Source organism: Lolium perenne, chromosome 7, assembly GCF_019359855.2.
Source record: "Lolium perenne isolate Kyuss_39 chromosome 7, Kyuss_2.0, whole genome shotgun sequence".
In the NCBI taxonomy this organism is placed as follows: Eukaryota; Viridiplantae; Streptophyta; class Magnoliopsida; order Poales; family Poaceae; genus Lolium; species Lolium perenne.
In genome coordinates, this window is record NC_067250.2 from 270,909,029 (window position 1) to 270,929,128 (window position 20,100).

The 20,100-nt window shown below is 44.2% G+C and overlaps 1 long non-coding RNA gene across 1 annotated transcript; it reads left to right on the forward strand.

Annotated features, from left to right (window-relative positions):
* Positions 1 to 3,524: 3,524 nt before the first annotated feature.
* Positions 3,525 to 6,017, forward strand: LOC127311756 (uncharacterized). The gene is made up of 3 exons (XR_011748195.1): positions 3,525 to 3,694; positions 4,358 to 4,533; positions 5,812 to 6,017. It is a non-coding gene; the product is annotated as an uncharacterized lncRNA (long non-coding RNA).
* Positions 6,018 to 20,100: the final 14,083 nt, after the last annotated feature.

Consider the following 20,100-nt stretch of genomic DNA (forward strand, 5'->3'; position numbering starts at 1 on the left):
AAATTGAGGTGATCAAGTGTTAGGAGGAGAAATAGCAGATTGGAGACTTCTATTATCAACCCATGATTAACCCGTTGCAACGCACGGGCATATTTACTAGTACCTAATAATCTCTACTACTTAAAAAGAAGGAACGTGTTCCCCCTTCTCCTCTTATTTTCGTCGTCCTTCTGTCGTTCGCTTCGTCGTTCCGCACGGGCTCAACTGGGCCGAAGCCCAGCTACCAGGCCGTGAACTCGATGGAACCTGAACCCAGCACCCGAAACCTTCGCCCCGGAGCTCGTCATCCTTCCCTCGTGACAGAAACAGAAGAGTAGGGTTCCTCCCACACATCCTCCGCCGCCGCTGCACCTGGACCTGGCTGCTTCGGCCTTCGGCCTGCGCACGCCCCTGGCCAGCCGATCGTCGCCAAGTCGATCCTCGTCTTACCCCGCATCCGTCATCCCATGGAGCAGGGCTAGCCCGCGGCCATCCCCTGCTCGTCTTTGGCCCATCAAGCGGAGCTCGAGCTCGCCGGATGACGATCCCTCCGCTGCGGCCTAGGATCAGCGATGCGACTCCAGCCCCTCACTGCCGCTCCCTCCGCCGGCCTCCTCAAGCCAGAGACCCGCCTACACCTCGTCGGTCTGAATCCAGGTCGCGATGTACCGGGCATCCTCGTGGGCGTCTTGACTAGGATTCATCCATGCGCGGTATCCCGCAGCATCTTCCATGCCGCTGCCGTGTGCACCGTTGTATCCCTCGCGTTCAGTCTCCTCACGGAAGTGAGAACATGTCAAGATACGAGCGGGTGCCAAGGTAGGCAGTCCCAAATCTACTGGCATTTCCCTATTACTGCATATTGTGGTGGAAGAGTTTTCATAATTCATGAGATAGTAAGAAAGACAATGGAGAAAATCTGCAGTATTTTTCTTCAAAAAGGGAGACATATATTCATTCTTGTCTTGTGAAACTTGCACGTACAAGCTAGCCTGCTAGATTGATGTCACTAGCACTCACGCACATACAAGCTAGCTAGCTATCTTGGTATATTGTCTAGATGTATAGAGCTATCACTCAAGCACAACACCTACAAGCACCTTACTATATCGGCCACATTGATGCAGTGAATATATTGTTAGTTAAGCTTTTGTAGCGCTCTCATTTTTTGTTTATACAATGCAGATTTCATGGTTCAGAGCATGTACCTCCCCAGCTCGCCACCACTGGTCAACTAAAGCTGACGGGGTCATGTATCACCCGGTAACACCATTCCTCGATCTGTTCCTCCTTCGCTTCCCAATGTTTGCTTTTTCCAGGATGTCCCATTGTTTTGAATTAGTATAAGTGTATAACTGGGCCAACCCTTGCGCAGCTGAGTCTGAAAATTTTGATTTATACTATGATTTTGGACACACAATTTTGTCAACTGTGGAAGTGCAAGAGCCCTTTGTTGTGTGACATAGCATTTTGCATTTTGATCTTGCTCAGTTTTATAGAGTTAGAGACACCAATTTGGGAAAAGAAATGAGTACTGTGGTTTATTTATTCATACATAGGGTGTATTTGCTCAATGTTGTTTTGTTTGTTGTTTCATACCTGCAGTTTACTTCCACTTTGTGCTAGGAATAATTTGTATCAGCCAGAGCTACTTAAATTGATATATTCTAAAAAAAACTAAAAGTTCTACTTCAATTTATATTTTGTTTGGCCTGAGATCTGAATTGTGTTTACCCTTTCAATTGAATATTTGATGTTTTGGTGTAATCACTGAAGTGCTTGCTACATGAGAATCAATGATTTGTCTTCTGAAATGGGCTTGTTGCACGAACATTCATCTCAGCAAGAGGAAAGAAAACGGGGAACTTACACGAGTGTCAACTCTGAATTTGTGCTGAATATAGGTACTTGCCCCCGGAGCACGCATCGATAGGGAAGTTGATGGAGTAATTAATCGGACGTGTTCTCCTCTCGCACGGAGCTCATCACCGGCCGGCAACCTATGGACTTGTCATTCATAATATCTCTTTGTTGTCAACGGTTGCTATTGTCTGACATCCATGAAATGAAATGCTAACATGTTCGTACAAAAATTGAATTTTTTTGTTGTCCAATACTTAACTTTCTAGCAAATAATCTCCATTGGATGCAGTGATGTTTCCAGCTAACGAGGAGCCCTGAGATTACGCAGCTGACGGAATCAACAAGGGTGTAGCATTCGCCTTCTACATTAACTTCTCCGAACACCCGCTTTGTCGTCCCTCTGCCCCCTGCTCTGTCCTTGCTCTATCCTGCTCTGTCCTTGATCTATCCTGCTCTGCGGCCCTCTGCCCCCTTGGTTGCAGGTGAGCCTGATAGGAACTCAACAGGGATTTTGGATCAACGCGATATGCTATTTTGTGTTGAGTAGATGGAAGCTCCAAAGGATAATTTTGGATGCTCTCATACATTCTTATTCTCCTTTAAGGTGCAAGGTAATCTTGGATGCTCATACATGCTTATTCTCCTCTGTATCTACATGCCCTATGTATATGCACAATGTAGTTTTAGTACTCCCTCCGATCCATATTACTTGATGCTAAAATGAATGTATCTACAACTAAAATGTGTCTACATACATCTATATTAACATCAAATAATATGGATCGGAGGAGTACATCGATTTCCCTGTATGAATTTGGCATGATATATATTTGGTTTAGAATAGGGTGTACAGTGATGATATGGTAGCTGCTGGTGGTCTAATCAGAGATTATTCTTGCATAGCAGGCGTGGTCAAAAAAATACAAATTTTTCTTTGATGTTCTTCCCATGTTCATTGCAATATGGAAAGCTTTCTTGCAGAACCTCTAATTCTTGGTCTGCTTTTGTTGTTCAGTAATATCATGTGTGCAAGGGATCACATGGACGTTATTCACATTGGGGAGAGTACACATCTCAAAAGAATATAAGAGTCAGATGACGGCGCTCGGTGCCGGAGGTAGAGTTAATAGGAGCATTGCATGTAGTCTTGCACTTGCATAAATTTTCTCATGATTATTCGTTGTTTAGAGGTTGTCTAATCATTGGTATTTTCTCTAGGTGGGCTCGGATGGGAGATGTTTGGCAGGCAGTATACTTAACGGATCAAATCCAAAAATGGAGTCCTTTCTCACATTCAAACATATACCTCCTACAAGCTACAACATGCTGCAAAGCTGCAAAGCGGGAGAAATGCAGGTATGGAAATGTTGCAAAGATATTGCAATTCCATCTGACATGATTCAATATTTTCTAGCACGATGAACTTTATCCTACATGGCTTGATCTTATTATAATTCTTATTATGAACTTAAGCTTTTGTATTTTAATCGTGGTGCTCAACAAAACTTCTTTGTTCATGTTTGGAGGAATAGAGGATGGGCACTTCCATAGTTTACACATCAATTTAAATTATGGGTTTAATATTGTTTCATGTAATACTTAATTGATCATGGCTCCTGCTTTTGATGAAATTTCTTGAGATTTGGACAAGGCTGCTTTAACTATATTTGACCATTCATCATTAATATGCTGATGGTAACAAATTTCATATCATTCAGGCTCAGTTCTCTCAGATGCGCCTGTACCAGTGACACCTTCCATGACTCCTCAACTTCCCATGTACCCTCCCATGGCTCCTCTTGGGCAGCAAGTCTTCTATGGGCAAGCTCCACCTGCTATGATGCCCCCTCAGGTACTGCTATAAGCTCTATTCTTATTTTAATTCTGAACTTAATGTTACCTACAGGTTCTCCCCATGTAAGTGTAATGAAGGAGAAGCAATATATCTCCATGGTAAACAAAATAAGTTAGCACTAGGTTGTACAATATGAATTGTACTATTTTATCATACATGTCACAGGATTTTGGCAATGCTGTGTGTGTAAATAGAGATATTCTTTGGCAGTAATGGTTTAACAATAGGTTTAACACTTTTATTTGAGGAGAACAATATGACGTGTTCAGTACCAAATTTATTCTTAATGCCATGTGTTCAGTCGGGAGTAATGGTTTATCACTTCGATATGAGTGAAAGAATATCAGTGTTCAGTATCAAATTTATTCTTAATTCCATGTGTGTTCGGTTGGGAAGGTACTCTGGAGTCTCGAGTTAAATTAAATCTGGCAATGTAGTACTCTTCACCTGCCAACATTATTGCATTAGCTCTTCTGGACTGGGATGGTCACATTGAACACCTTTTTGGCTGGTCTTGTTCATTTGACATTTCACTCGAAATTGTAGTCATTCTGTTCATTATGTTATATACATGCTTTCTAGCGGTGCTTAATTTACCTGGATGAACTTGAATGAAAACTATGAGCGCTGGATATTGATCCCATGTGTACTCTCATGTAGTCGGGATACGGTTTCCAGCAACAGCTTGTTCCAGGCATGAGGCCTGGTGGTGCCCATATGCCAAATTACTTTGTTCCAGTTGTCCAACAAGGCCTCAGGGTCCACGCGCAGGTATGAGGCGCTCTGGTGCTGGGTCTGGGCAGGGACAGCAAACTCCTCAGCCATTTCAGCAACAGGTTAGTAAAAATGCATTTCATGACTACTGCAACTATACCAATTCTAGGATGTTGTTGGGTGATGCTCGTATATAATTGGTAAACAAAAATCAGGTAGCAGACATGGTTTCATGTAGAATTGTAGATTATCCTAAATAGCCAAATCCACTTACCTTCTTGCCAAGAGAAGTACGTTGTGCTACTTTTTCTTATTCTCCAATCAGTAATACAGGATCAACATACCACACAACTCTGACGGTGTCGAGGAGGTGAACAGCTGCAACACCAGTTTGCTGAAGTTTCACCGCTCGGCAGCCCATCAGACGGCAGCCGACGGCATCCCTTTTCACACGAAAAAAAGGAACACATCCTCCTCTCCTGCATCAAGCCATTGACCGTGCATAATAGATTCATCTACAAAATAAAAAAAATATTATGTATTAATTACACCGTATTAGATTCATCTGCAGAGAAATACGATTAGGGCAACGAAAAGAGCCTGCTGGTTTGGACTTTTATCTAAAAAAAAGAGCCAAAACTCTTTTATATAAAAGGAGCATGCTGGCCTAGATCATACCAATGCCGGCCGGCCGGCCAGGGCTTGCTGCCTTGCTCCAATCCACACGTAAGCAGCTACAAGTCTAGCTCCTCTACAACATAAGCCATCGACCATCAAGGATAGATTCGTCAACGGAACCAAAAATAGATCATGTAGTATTGCAGCAGCATGTGTGAGATGCAAAGGTGCAAATCGTGCGTGCATACATGTCTTTGGGCTGTCCGGCTGTGTGCACCATGCGATTCTTAATTCGGTCGATTGATCGATCAATGTCTGCATGATGTCTGCATCAGATGAAAACTTACCCGACGTTCACGGGAATGCATACACGCGGTGGCGGCCGTGAAATTGCCCTCACCTGAGTACGCGCTAGAATGCGCTAGAATACGCCAAAGGGCGGTGGATGATTTCTTTTGGCTGTGATGCGATTCTTAATTCGGTCGATCGGTCGATCAATGCCTGCATGATGTATGCATCAGATTAAAACGTACCCGACGTTCACGTGAGTCCCACTCAGCGGATCACGTACTGTACTAGAGCAGCAGCAAGTGCCAATTCTTGTACATGTTCTCGTTGTAGAAGCTCTATTAATTATCCTATGATGCTATTTTGATTGCTTGTGTTTGTTGCATGAAAGAGCACAGAGGATTCATGATTATTTGAACTTGTGTGTGGTACTACTTGTTGGGAAGTAGAGCGGGTTGAGAGAATATAGGTTTATTTTTCTCATGGTTTTGCAGGATCTTCACCACAACCAGATGAGCCGTCGACTTACCGGACCTACCAAGCAATAATCTTAGTCGAATATAAAATTTGTATTTTTCTTGTACAATTTTTTAAATGTCTAATATAGCTACACGCCATTTTTGAATGTAAATAAAGCAGGGCATTATATTGACATTGCATTCTTATGAGTTGCACTCTGAGTAGCATAATGATTGTTCAATCTCTTTGAGTCCATTGGAGTGACACGTTGGATGAGATGACTATGAAATACATTGTTGGCATAGTTAGTGAGGTGACTACAACAACGCAATGGTGAAAGAGGTGAAGTTGAGGGGCTTGTTGGAAAGGTGAAAAGATGAACATTTTCTTAAAGAGTGACATGATGATATTGATGTGTTCGTTGATGCTCTGGCCTGAAAATAAACTGATTGTAAGTCTAATACCACTAATTAAGGTAACTCAATATTATCATCTAACATGTATTATACCTTCACTATGAGTTATTTTCCAGTTTGCATTGTAGATCACCTTCCAGGTTTTGCATCGTTTTTCATGTTCTCTCAAACAATGGTATTTGACAATAGTTTTGAATTTTTATAGTGAGTTGTGAATTATATTTGTGCATTGAGAAATAAAATTTGAGGCCCCGTAGCAACGCACGGGCATTTGTACTAGTAAAAGTAAAAGGGCTTCTTGTTGGTCCGTTTTTTATTGCCACTGAAGTTGGCCAGAATTACACCACACTGCCACCGTTAAGTTAGATACCGTTTCGCCCCTTTCCAGTCCGTCTCGCAAGGAAAAAAAACAAAAGCAGACCAACACACGCGAGGAATCCCTTCCCGATAGGAGCGATGCACTTGGAGGCGCTCCCATGGCAGCCGTTCCGGTGACTAGATCCGGCGGCGGGTGAGATGGATTCACCCAGCAGAAGTTCCTGCTACCAGATCCGGCGGCGGGGGAGTCAAATTTTCGGTAGGATTGGCCTCGGTGGCAGAGGTCCATTCAAGGATAGAAGAATCTCATGCAGGAGCCGCGCACTGGACGGTCGGGGATGGCGCGAAGCTGCGCAGGGTGTGACTTGGAATGGTGGCGCGATGGACAGAGGCTCGTCGCGGCCGCCACGGGTTTGAGCGACTGGACGAGCGGAACTTGGAGGATTCAGGTCAGCATGAGCTTGTGCGCGGGAGGATGACCACCTAAATCCCATCCCCAGGACGAGGCCCGACCACCAATCCCTCTTTGTCGGAAAGATACACCTGGATCCAATCCTCAATTCGACTAAATCGCTGAAATTTCTGTCGCTCTAGGGTTACCATGACCGGTTGGGCGCAGTTTTGGTTCTGGTTGTGAGCTGCCTCCAATTGCAGCTGCAAGCTGCCTCCGATTCCCGGTTTGGTTCAACCCGGACGCAATAATATGGTGGCGGCCGATGCTACTCCACCTTTCACCATCCCCCTGAAACTGAATCAGCACCCAAAGCTCCTCAACCACTCAAACCTCTGGCCCGCTTCCTCTTTTCTTCATGGAATGAACCTGATCCCCTTTCTGGCCTGATTAGCATTACCCTTGGTCGTTTTATGTGGGGTTGTGCACGTATTTGCTATTAGCTACTCCCTCCAATTCATAATCTATATCCATAATAATTGTCAGGAATTTAGTACTAAATTAAACTTTTGTACTAAGTTCCGATTCATTTTATGTATCGAAGGGAGTACTATATATTTATAATATTTGTTAGTAATAGGTTTTTCATGTGTTTTGGTTCACAACATACATGAGCATCTGTCGGGCCGGGCCAGACTGACAAAAGACTGATGCATAAAAATTAGGCTCGAGCTTTACCAAAAGCCCGGAAAGTCCATCAGGCTATGGGCTAGACCGCTTTGTTAAATGGTCATTTGCGGCTACCCAAGTCCGACCCAGCCATCTAGGAAACAAGTCTAGACCTTTTCTCAGGATTTCGAGCAGGGCTATCCATGACCAGATAGTTGCATTCTCTTTTTTCTGATTCAAAAGCACGTTCTTTCTATCGCTATGTCCACTTGGCTATAGTTTTTACGATTTATGTAACTTGGTGTCCATATTTGTTTTGATACTATCTACTATGGTGTTTGGTTATTCATGAAATCCTAATTATTTTTCGCCAATTTTATTTCTATGACACAAATAGAATGCTGTAATTTTGGCACATTCTACTATTACAATCCAAACACACTGTACTTACCGAGGTGAACTATTAAACCGTAGCAACGCACGGACATATTTCCTAGTCTAATCTTATGATTTTCTACATCGTGATGGGTGGGATAGCTACATGACCCAATTATGGCATCCGATATTTTTTTGCTTTTTCCTAACGTGTCAAGTTCTCATGTGTACATGATTACTGTAGTACGTAAGACTTGTTTTCTTTTAATCTCAGCCATTAAAATTAAGATCAACATATTATATATTTTAAGCATATGTGGACAAACGTGGTTGCTTTATTTTAGATCCGTATTTTGCTTTTAGTATATAATAGATATAATCTATATTGAAAAGCTCCCGAGCCTTTTGTTGGCCATTATTTTGTATCTTTATTGATTTGCGAGGTATTTTGTACCAAAGCAAAAAACTATCTTTTTGTATTTTGTAGATCTATATTGTAATTGCTGGGCGCGAGCCCCAGAGCGTGTCGATAAAGAAGATGTATGTCATCAATATCTTTACTGTATTGTAGCACCGCGAGCCTGCCTCATTAAAAACATTTTCAGCCCCACTCAGTGCCCTGAAAAGGAAAAGAGTGCGTCTGAAAGCTCGCGGGCGTTTCAGTACATTGTATTTTTACAAGGGAGGAACTATATTTTGATTCTAAGCGTAGAACCGCCTAAGTTGCGCCACGTTCCGGGGGTTTTGCTCGGCGACCCCTGTCTTCTTGTCCTTTATCCTGTATGCTCCTCCTTCGATTACTTCTGTGACGATGTAAGGACCAAGCCACGGCGACTCGAGTTTTTCATGGCTTTTTTGTGTGAGCCGAAGAACTAAGTCGCCTACCTGAAAGGATCTTGGCCGCAAACGTCGACTGTGGTAGTTTTTCAGTTCTTGCTGGTACTTGGTGACCCGTGATAACACTTCATCTCGAGCTTCATCGAGTGCATCGACATCATCCTCCAATGCTTTTCTTGAAGTTTCTTCGTCATATTCCGTTACTCTCGGAGAATCATGCTCTATTTCTATCGGCAATACTGCCTCAGCTCCATGTACCAGGAAAAATGGAGTTTCCTGTGTCACTGTATTTGGTGTTGTTCGAATACTCCATAACACACTGGGCAACTCTTCTGGCCAAGTATGTCGAGCTTTTTCCAATGGTGCTAGCATGCGCTTCTTGATACCATTGCAGATGATACCATTGGCTTTCTCGACTTGACCATTGGTCTGCGGGTGCGCAACTGACGCAAAGTGTAGTTTGATGCCTACCTCTGCACAATATGCCTTGAATTCCTTGGATGTGAAATTACTACCATTGTCCATGACGATGCTATGAGGTACTCCAAACCGAAAGACGATACTTTTCACGAACTTGATCGCAGATGCTCCGCCTGGTGAATTTATCGGCTTTGCTTCTATCCACTTTGTGAATTTTTCGACAGCAACGAGCATGTACGCGTATCCTCCTGGCGAAGCTTTGTGTAGTTTTCCCACCATATCGAGACCCCACAGTGCAAAGGGCCAAGACAACAGTATTGGCATCAATTCTGCTGCCGGAGAGTGAGGTTTTGTGGCAAATCTCTGGCACGCGTCGCAAGTACGAACTATTTCTTTCGCATCCTCGATTGCTGTCAACCAATAAAATCCTGCTCTGAAAACCTTGGCTGCTATAGCTCGGCTGCTTGCGTGATGACCACATATTCCTTCGTGTACATCCTTCAGAATCATCCTTCCTTCTTCGGGTGTAACGCACCTTTGTAACACTCCCGAAATACTTCGTTTGTACAACTCTCCTTTGACCACAGTAAAGGCTTTAGAACGTCTGATAACTCGCCTTGCTTCAACTGGATCGTCGGGTATTTCTTTTCTTAGGATGTATGATATGTATGCTTGCATCCACGGAATTTGCACCATCATTAGTAGGTCCGATTCCTCTTCTTCTTCCAGTGCTTCTTTTGTAGCCCCCGAGGGTTTCTTATCCTTCTCCTTCTTCTTTGGTTTCTTCAGCTTTGTAGATCTCTCGGCTATCTCCTCCCAGAACACGCCTGGTGGAATCGCGAGACACTGGGACCCAATGTTTGCAAGAACATCGGCTTCATCGTTGCTCAGCCTGCTGATGTGATTACCTCGCATCCATCAAACAGCTTCTCTAGCTCGTTATATACTTCCTTGTATGCTATCATACTATCATTGACTGCATCACATTGATTCATGACTTGCTGAGCCACCAATTTTGGAGTCGCCAAAGATTTTTAATCGAGTTGCGCCACAAGCCTTCGCCATCTTCATCCCGTGTATGAGAGCTTCGTATTCTGCCTCATTGTTAAATGCGTTTGGAAACGTCATCCGCAAGATATACTTTAATTTGTCACCTTCAGGTGATATTAGTATCACGCCTGCTCCAACTCCCTCTAATCTCTTGGACCCGTCGAAGTTCATAGTCCAGGTTCTTGATAAATCCGGGGGTCCCGTATTTTGTTGCTCCATCCACTCAGCGATGAAGTCTGGTAAAATTTGCGACTTTATTGCTTTTCTTTTTTCGTACGTGATGTCCCGAGGGGAAAGTTCTATTCCCCACAGGGAGACACGACCCGTAGCTTCTGGATTGTTTAATATATTGGATAAAGGTGCCTCATTGACCACTATTATCGGATGCACCGAAAAATAGTGCCGTAATTTTCTTGCGGTTGTAAACACTCCATATGCTAGCTTCTGGTACTGCGGATACCGCTGTTTTGAAGGCGATAAAACTTCACTGATGAAATATACTGGCCTCTGTACTCCATGGAGTTTTCCTTCTTCCTCTCTTTCGACTACGAATGCTGTACTGACCACCTGAGGCGTGGTTGCGATGTATAACAAGAGAGGTTCCTTCTCTTTAGGCGCCACCAAGATTGGTAGTGTCGAAATTGTGCGTTTGAGATCCTCAAAAGCTCTGTCTGCCTCTTCGTTCCATTGGAACTTCTCTCCTTGAATTGCTTGATCAGAGCGTAGAACGGCAACGCCTTTTCTCCCAGCCTGGCAACGAATCTGCTTAAAGCTGCGACTCACCCAGTTAATTGTTGTATTTCCTTCAACTTTGTTGGCTTCCTCATTATTACGATAGCTTGAATTTTCTCTGGATTGGCTTTGATCCCTCTCGCTGAAACTAGGAACCCAAGAAGTTCTCCCGTAGGAACGCTAAAGGAGCACTTTGTCGGGTTCAGCTTGAGGCAGAACTTGTCTAGGTTGTCGAAAGTTTCCTTTAGGTCCTCGATCAACGTTGATTCCTTTTTTGTTGTTATGACGACATCATCTATGTACACTTGTACGTTTTTTCCAATCTGTGTTGCAAGACACTTCTGCATCATCCGCTGATATGTTGCTCCTGCGTTTTTCAGACCAAAGGGCATTGTTTTGTAGCAAAACACGCCATAAGGTGTTATGAACGCTGTATTGTCCTTATCCTCTTCTTTTAGTCTGATTTGGTTATAACCAGAATATGCGTCCAGGAAGGAAAGACATTCACATCCTGCCGTGGAGTCGATAATTTGATCAATCCTTGGAAGGGGAAAGTGATCCTTTGGACAATGTTTATTGAGACACGTGAAGTCGACGCACATGCGAAGGACTTTTGTGTTTTTCTTCGGCACCAACACTGGGTTGGCTACCCATGTGGCCTCTGTATGTAACTCTTTGATAAAACCAGCTTCTCTGAGTCGATCAATTTCCGACAGCATAGCTTTGCGGTTTGGTTCCGAGAAACGCCGCAAAGGTTATTTAATTGGTCTCGCTATTGGATCCAAGTTTTGGTGGTGCTCGGAAAGTTTCCTGGGTACTCCTGGCATGTCAGCTGGACACCATGCGAAGATTTTCCAGTGCTCACGGAGGAACTCGACGAGCGCACTTTCCTATGCGAGGTCCATGTCTGTTGCAATAGACGTCGTTTTCTTTGAATCTGTTGGGTGAATCTGTACCTCCTTAGAATTCTTGGTAGTGTTAAAGGTTGGCTCCCTGAGTGGCCTTCCTACATCTGGCAACACATCATAATCAGTTGTTAGCCTTGACGCCATATATTCTGCCTGCATCCCGAAGGTTTCTGACAGTCGATGAAAATCCTTGTCGCATTTATCAGCTAACGCAAAACTGCCCTTGAGTGTAATCGGTCCCTTAGGTCCAGGTAACCTCCATAACAGGTACGTGTAGTGTGGTACCGCCATAAACCTGGCATATGCTGGTCGTCCCAATAAGGCGTGGTATTGCGACGGGAAATCCACAACTTCGAACTCCAGCATCTTTATTCTGTAATTTTCTCGGGTTCCAAACTGAACGTCGAGATTGATCTTCCCCAGTGGATAACTTGGCTTCTCTGGCGTGATGCCATGGAAACGTGTGTCCGTAGGTTTTAGGTCTGCCAGGGATATGTTCATCTTCCTTAGTGTATCTGCATACATAAGGTTTAGACTGCTGCCTCCATCTATGAATACTCGAGATACGTCGAATCCTGCGATCACTACTGGTAAGATAAGTGCTGACTGCCCTGGTCGAGGAACTTGCTGCGGGTGATCCGCTATTGTGAAGCCAATGTCCTGTCCCGACCAATTTAGGTACTCAATCGTTGGTGGAGGCATCTTTTCTGCCATGAACACTTGACGCGAGATTACTTTCTGAGCCCTGTTAGACGGCCTAGCTTTCTGAATAATCGAGACCGCACCGTTGCAGTTGGGGTCGATATATGGAGGTGGGTGTGGTGCTGCCGCTATTCTGAGCTGGTGCCGATTTTCATCTGTAATTGCGGGAGGGGGCGGTAGGTGTATCTCACTCCTAGGCCCCTGGGGATTTCTATTTATTGCTTGAGCATTGGCTTGCCCTGCAAACTTCAACATTGCTTGAAAGTTTCGACAATCCTTCTGCAGGTGTCCTGACCGCCTCTTCCCATTATTGTCGAGATAGAAATGCATCTGACATGGCCCGTTCCTCATATCCTCGGGAGATACATATGGTCTTTGGAACCTAGGTCCACTATTGTGCCTGTTATTCAAGGAGTCGTCTCTATTGTCGCCTCGCTGCTCGCTGCTCCTTTGATATTCATCTCTATTGTTTCCTCCAGTGTTTCCTCGAAAACCAGCCGATATTTGGCCAGGAGCATCATAACTCGAGAACTGCCGAGGAAATCGTCGTCTATTTTGAAAATTTCGACTGCGGTCCTCCTCCGGTGACCTATGTCGCTTATTGTGAACAGCATCTTCTCCATCTACCCACCTGTTTGCTATCTCCATTAATGCTGATACTGTCTTTGGGTTGGTTCTCCCCAAGTCTTCGACAAAATCTCCTCGTCGAATTCCTGCCACGAACGCATCTATTGCTCTCTCGTCAGATATGTTCTCTGCCGAGTTTTTAATGATGTTCCACCTCTGGATGTACTTTCTCATTGATTCATCATGCTTTTGTCTACACGCCCTCAGCTCTTCTAGCGATGCGGTTTTTTTGCAGGTGGATCTGAAATTCTTGACGAATACATCCTCAAAGCTATCCCAGCTGTCGATGGAACCCGGAGGAAGCTTCTTTATCCAAGATCGTGCGGCTCCACTCAGGTGTACTTGAATGCTCTGCATGGTTGTTGCTCTGGTTCCACATATCAGCTTCACCATCTCGAGGTAATCAACTAACCAATCCTCGGGATCTTGCAGGCCATCGAATTTTTTGAAATTATCGGGTAATTAAAACCCTGAAGGAACTCGAGTTTTCCGGACCCTCCTTGTAAAGCATGGTAACCCGCACATATCCTCTTCATCTATTTCTGGGGAATGCCGATGTTCCCTTCTATTTTGTCGTGCTCTGTCCACCCGTGCTTGTGTTGCTGTGTCTCTTGCCCCGCTTGTTCTCTCGGGACCTGGTGCTGCTGCAGTAGGTCATGGACTATTTTGCCTTGCTGATCCTTCGGGAGGCGAATTTATAAACGCCGTTCCCATGGCTCCAACTCCTGCCATGGCCATATTGTACAGTGCTTCTCTTGGATCTCCGGGAGGTGGCTTGGATGCGAGGATGAAGGCTTGCGTCGCCATGTACCCAGCTTCTGGTGTCTTAGGGATAATGTTCCCCCTCATGTCTATCGACATAAAGGACATGTCGAGGTTTTGAACCAGATTTTTCCTCTCAGCTTCAGGTATGTTGTGTAGTCGAGATCTTGCCCTGTTGCGAGCTTCCCTGTGACTGCTTCCCGAAGTACCTGATTGTCGAGTCAGCTCCGCTCTACGCCTGCTTGATGCTGATGCCGCTTCTTGCCTCCTATCCAACTCGATTTTTTGTTTCTCGAGTTGTCGCCTAGCGCATGCGAGTCTATATTGATATGCTTGTAGCTCCTCCGTTGTCGCGGTCACGGTCATTGGTTCTGTGCCATCGATGGCTCTCGCAGCTCTATCCCATACTGCCTGCGGAAATTGCACCATCTCTCGCGTTCCAGGCCCAGCATATTTGCTTCCTAGACCTCGCGTAAGATCAGCGGGGTCGACGTATGGATTTCTCAGCTCGTCGAAGTGTTCAGACGTCTCCTCCTGAGGTCGGCTTGTTTCCCCGATCGCATAGATCTGATGGTACTTTATTTTATCGAGATTGGTGACACCGTCATATAGACCGGTGAAGACCTCTCCAATAGCGGTGGATTTGTCGATGAAGCTGAAACTGTCGACACTGTCGGAATCGCCGCTTATATTGGAGGTCCGCAGACGACTCGAAGGACATGTCGCTGAAGATCTTGACGAGTTTTTCACTTGCCAAAGTGTTGATGAAGCGTGGCAGCGAAATCTCCTCGTCGCCTGACTCGATTGACGATGTTGAGCTCGAAAAATCGGGATCGACTGCCGATAATCCCGACGAGATCGGAATTTTGAGACGATACGATCCTTCCTTCTCGACGCGGAAGTGGAATTTTCCGAACGTCATCTCCATGGGCTCCTCCATATACACATATGCATCCAAACGGGAGGGCGGGTGAGGAACAAAATCGACTAGACCAGTTTCGATCTGTTTACCTCTGTCCATCGCGTTGCTTGCGGTTGACAAAGTCGACGATCTTGAACGTGCCATCGAGATCAGCTCCTTGACACCTCTAATTCCCACAGACGGCGCCAATTGACAAGGGATTAACTTATCAATGCCTACAGATTGTAGACTAGGGTTTTAGTCGGAAGTAGAAGGCAAGTAGATCTCGAAGGTTTCAGCCGAAAAGTACTCGACAATTATGAAAACTAGGGTTGCGTGAAACAATGAATCGATGCTCTCTTTGTCCCTCGACTCCCCCTTATATAAGAGGCGGAGCCGAGGGATTTGTAATACACAAGTTACAGAGTCCGGGAGGGTTTCTAACCCGTCCCGTAAAATTATAAGTCTATATTTCCTAATACAACTCTAGCTTTCCTTAGTATCAACTTGGGCTCCCAAACTTCATATTCATCGAGTCGTGGGCCTTTAGTAAACCCCGGGTACCATCTTTGGCATGCCCATTGGGGATGCCTATGTCACCCGTTTAGAAATACCGTCTTTACATCCATTTGATGCAACTCTAAATCAAAATGTGCAACTGGTGCCATTATGATTCTGAAGGAATCCTTACATGAGACTGGAGAAAATGTCTCATTGTAATCTATCCCTTCTCTTTGTGTAAATCCTTTGCCATAAGTCGTGCTTTATAATTTTCGACATTCCCATTGGAGTCATATTTATATTTTGTAGACCCATTTGCAGCCCACTTTTTGGCTCCTTTAGGATGTCAACACCCGGATTTTTAAGTCCAGATGCCTATTATATCATACATCGCAATCCCAGGAAGATTGTTTTTGCGAGACATAATAGTAAGTAGTTCAGAGTCATTATTTATTACAACACATACTTGTCTTACAACAACGGATCACATGATCCAATATTACACAAATAGATTGTTCAACAACAAAAATAGTAGTGGAAGCGAGGTAGTAGTGGACTATCTATTCCACAGGCAACGCTTGACGTTAGAAGACGATCCTAGTTATCGTAGACGTCATGTTGTCCGTCATCCTGATACGGTGGCTCCTCTTCAAAGTCTGGCATTTGAATAGCCAGGGCAAAGCCATGAGTACTTTAAAGTACTCGCAAACTAATACTAGGTTAAATACTTATTGAGTGTAGTAAGGGGGTGCTAAGCTCTAGGTTTATTTGCATAAAGCCAAGTTTTAGTTCATCAAACCTTTAGTAAAGACTTATCATTTGCTAGACTAGCTCAATTGGGAACATTAGTGTCATTCCCACAAATTCTTTGTGATTCAAGTTCAAAATCACCACTCAAATCATCATTCCTTTTTAAGACCAAAAATCCTGATAACGGAACAGTATGGCCTTCCCAATTGTCCGTAATCGTGGACACGGCTATTCGAATAGGTTTAACACTCTGCAGAGGTTGTACTCTTGTGCCACAACTTTTGATTACATCCGTCGAGGATAACCCCGAATCATCGTAACTCAGTACGCGGATCATCAACCATAACCTTTCACTTATATATACTAGTATAGGCACCTCTCCCCATGACCTTGGCCTCCCGGTGAAAACCAACTGTTAACCCGGGAACTGCACAGGGCTTGGGTCGTACATTCACCTCATATTCACATCATTTCACACATACGGAGGCAGCCTCGGCGTAACCCCTATGATGCTTGTTTAGAGGGAACCCATACTAAAATACACAAGCTTCTAGTTAAGCCCTACCCATAATCAGGTATTGTGGGGGTACTTGTATAATTGGAAGGGTATCGCATTCAAACCCAATCATCAGTTTTCATTTAGATTCACCAAGTCAACCATGTCACCTTCAAATTCTCATTCTTTCAAAGTCATTTCACTTCACCAAGTTCCCATCTAGAGTAGTCAAATTTTATTTGATTTGCACTAGCCACTATTTCATGAGGGGTGCTAACTAGCTTGTAATTGCTCTAAGTTAACCTTCAATCTTGTTCTATTCTAGACCAGGTAAATCATAAATCAAAAGTACTTTGAAAATAAATAAGCAAAAATAATTGTAAGGTAAAACATGGGATAGGTAATACATGGAATTAAAGTGTGATGGTGCTTTGCTCTTGTAGAGCTTGGCATCATGGTGGTTAGCAAGGGTTAGCTTGCCTTGGTGGGGATAGGAGTCAAAGTTTTCCTCCTCCTCCTGAGAGTAGCCTTCCTCCTCTTGGTATTCCTCGTTACTAGCGTCTATATACGAATACGAGGTATAAATACCAAACCAATCTTGCATACTAGACTTACACACACCAAAGAGTTCACTCAAGTAATCTTAACATCACATTATTCATGGCATGGTGAATTACTTGGTTCATTCTTATTTAAGAGAAAAATAATTTCCTCTCATTATAAGTATTGATTTGGATTGCTATTTAATCTTTTGGAGAGAAAATAATTTCCTCTCATTCTATCTTTTTAAGATTTAATCTCCACCAATAATAATAAGGTATGAAATATAAGTTGACCAAGGTCACATTTCATATCTATTATGAGGGAGTAAATTTTAAATAAGGTGCTACACCTTATGCCATTTAAAACTAACATATAAATGATTTAAAATCTTTAAGTAATCACAATCAGAGGTTTATTAACCCAAGGTCATTACCTCTTCTTATATTACTTAAGATCAAGATTTAAATGAGAGGGTGACTCTCATACTAATTAAAGAATTTGAATTCCAAGTTTTAATTACACAAGAAATGGCTCCATAGCCACTATTTTGATCTAGTCCATGATCATGCAAACAACCTGGCTAGATTATCGCATAATCAATTAGAGTACATCATTTGTGATCTATGAGAGTTGGAATCAATTCAAAATCCATTTTGGTTGAATTTTAAATAAAGTTTGAATCTGCCAAAGTCCCTGTCTTGTTATTTTTCGCAAATTAAAACTACTACGAATTTGGAGGTGGGACCAGTGGCATTGGCTAGATAATTTCCTTAGCTTTCCAACGGTATAAAGTTTGCTAGATTTGGAGGGGCAGATTTTAAACTATTCAAATTTGAATTTGGCACCAGTAAGCATTTGTAATTAAACGAATTAAACGAATTTTGAAATAACTGGGCCACGCGGGAAAAGCCTATGGGCCCTAAATTCAAACGAAGCGTTACGGCCCAGCAACACAGCCTGTGTGAGTGGGCCGCCTGACGAGATGGCTCCACCTGTCAGCGATTATTAAACGCCGAAGCGGTATGGGCGAGCGAGGGACGTTGGATTAGAGGATAGATCGACCTCCCGCAGCCATCGTCTTCCCCGACGAGAAGGCGAGGTTCTGGCGGCGGACGTAGGGGGTCGACGGCCTTACCGGCGTTCCCGCGGGGTTCTGCTGGTGGTGAGGCAATGTTGTCGACGATGAGGGAGCGTCTGGTAGCAGTGGCGAGGCTCGGGGAGGCGTGGATCAACGGCGATGATCTGCGGGCTCCGGCGGACTTCAGCTTCCAATTGCTGCTGCTCCGGCGATGTGGAGTGAAATTGAGGGGTGGAGAAGGGCCAGTGGTGAGAGGGGAGCAGATGGTGTGAAGAGTTGGAGCGCTGAGCTCCTCTATTTATAGCGGAGGGAGGTAGCCGACGGGTGCTGTGGAGGAGCGTCCATGGCGCGGCGTCTACGGTGAGCGAAGGGGCAAGTGAAGGACGGCATCGTGTAGGCGTCGTCCTGGCGATGCTCTAGGTGCAGCGGGCGCAGCGAGAGGACGACGGGATCGCTCAGGAGATCGATTCGAGTGCGGCAGTACTGCGACAAGATTCCGACGAGGACGACGGCGACGGTGCAGGGGCAGGCTATCGGCGTTGTCTAGCGTGTAGAGGGTGGCGAGTGGATGCTCGACGCAGGCGTAGGCTTTGCAGGGGAGGACAACGGTGCTCGAGCGCTTGGCGTCCTGGCGCGTTCCAGAGCGTGATCACCATGCCGACTGGCATGTACTGACACGTTTTGGATGCGCGCGTTCTGGCCAATGCCGTGCGTTGGCGATCGAGTGCAGTGTACTGGCGTGATCCTTGTGCTTCAGGGATGCTCTGAGACATGGTGGTGGAGAGAGGGGAGGGCCAGAGATGGAGTGACCAAAGGTGGCCGGCATGGCTACGGCATGCCATAGTTTAGGTTTGTTTCTGCACTTTAATCGTCCAAGCAAGTACTAGGCTCGATGCAGGAGGTGCAGGGGAAGTTGATCATCACATTCTAAAAGTGGTTTAGGCTCAAACCCACTGGATATTGAGATGTAACACCAAATCAGAATACTGCCTGCCAGGTGTTCGACACAATGGCCGCATGAACTTTGAATTTGAATTTTGAAATTCTTTTTGGTAGGTCTTAAACATATTAATTATAGGTTAGAATGGTGGTGGTGGGGTTCAATTTGGAGAAGATTTGAAGAATTTCAAATTTGAGATGATCTTGTTTTCCTTCTCGGGTCCCATCTTGTCACTTAATTTCTGGTCAACCTAGTCAACTCCAGGGATGGTGGTCAACACCAAAGTTGTTCTTCTTCACTTGGTCTTGGATGAGGTGGTCATAGTTGACCAGGTTTGGTTTAGGAATCAAGAGTTAAATGGGTGCAAAGTGGGGAAGAAAATAAAAAGGTGACATATGACCATTATCATATGTGTGTTAAATTTGAAATTTCCTTTGCTTTGATTTTGGTTTCTTTGCTGCATTTTGGTTTGTTTTAGTTATATAAGAGTTTTAGAAACCATAGGTCAAGCAAGGGTGGCCTATAAGGAAGATTTGCAAATTTGCTCATATGTGTATGAGAGGGAAATTGGAATTATTTTCCAATTCTTTTAATTTTCTCATTTTAGGGTTTTGTGATCTCGATTTAGGGTTTAGTAGCAACTGATCAACATATCAACACTCATCATGGCAATTGCACAAAAGAAAAACACACTTATGCATGAAACTATATGTGACACTACATGCATAGAAAAAGTTTTTTGTTTGTTGCAAATTTTGAGTAATTGACTTTCTTTTCTTTATTTATTATTGTTGAAACTTGGGATGTTACAAACCCTTCCCCCTTACAAAAGATCTCGTCCCGAGATCTTAAAGAAAACTAGGTACTAAAGAGATCTGGGTACTCTGTCTTCATGAAATCTTGTCTCT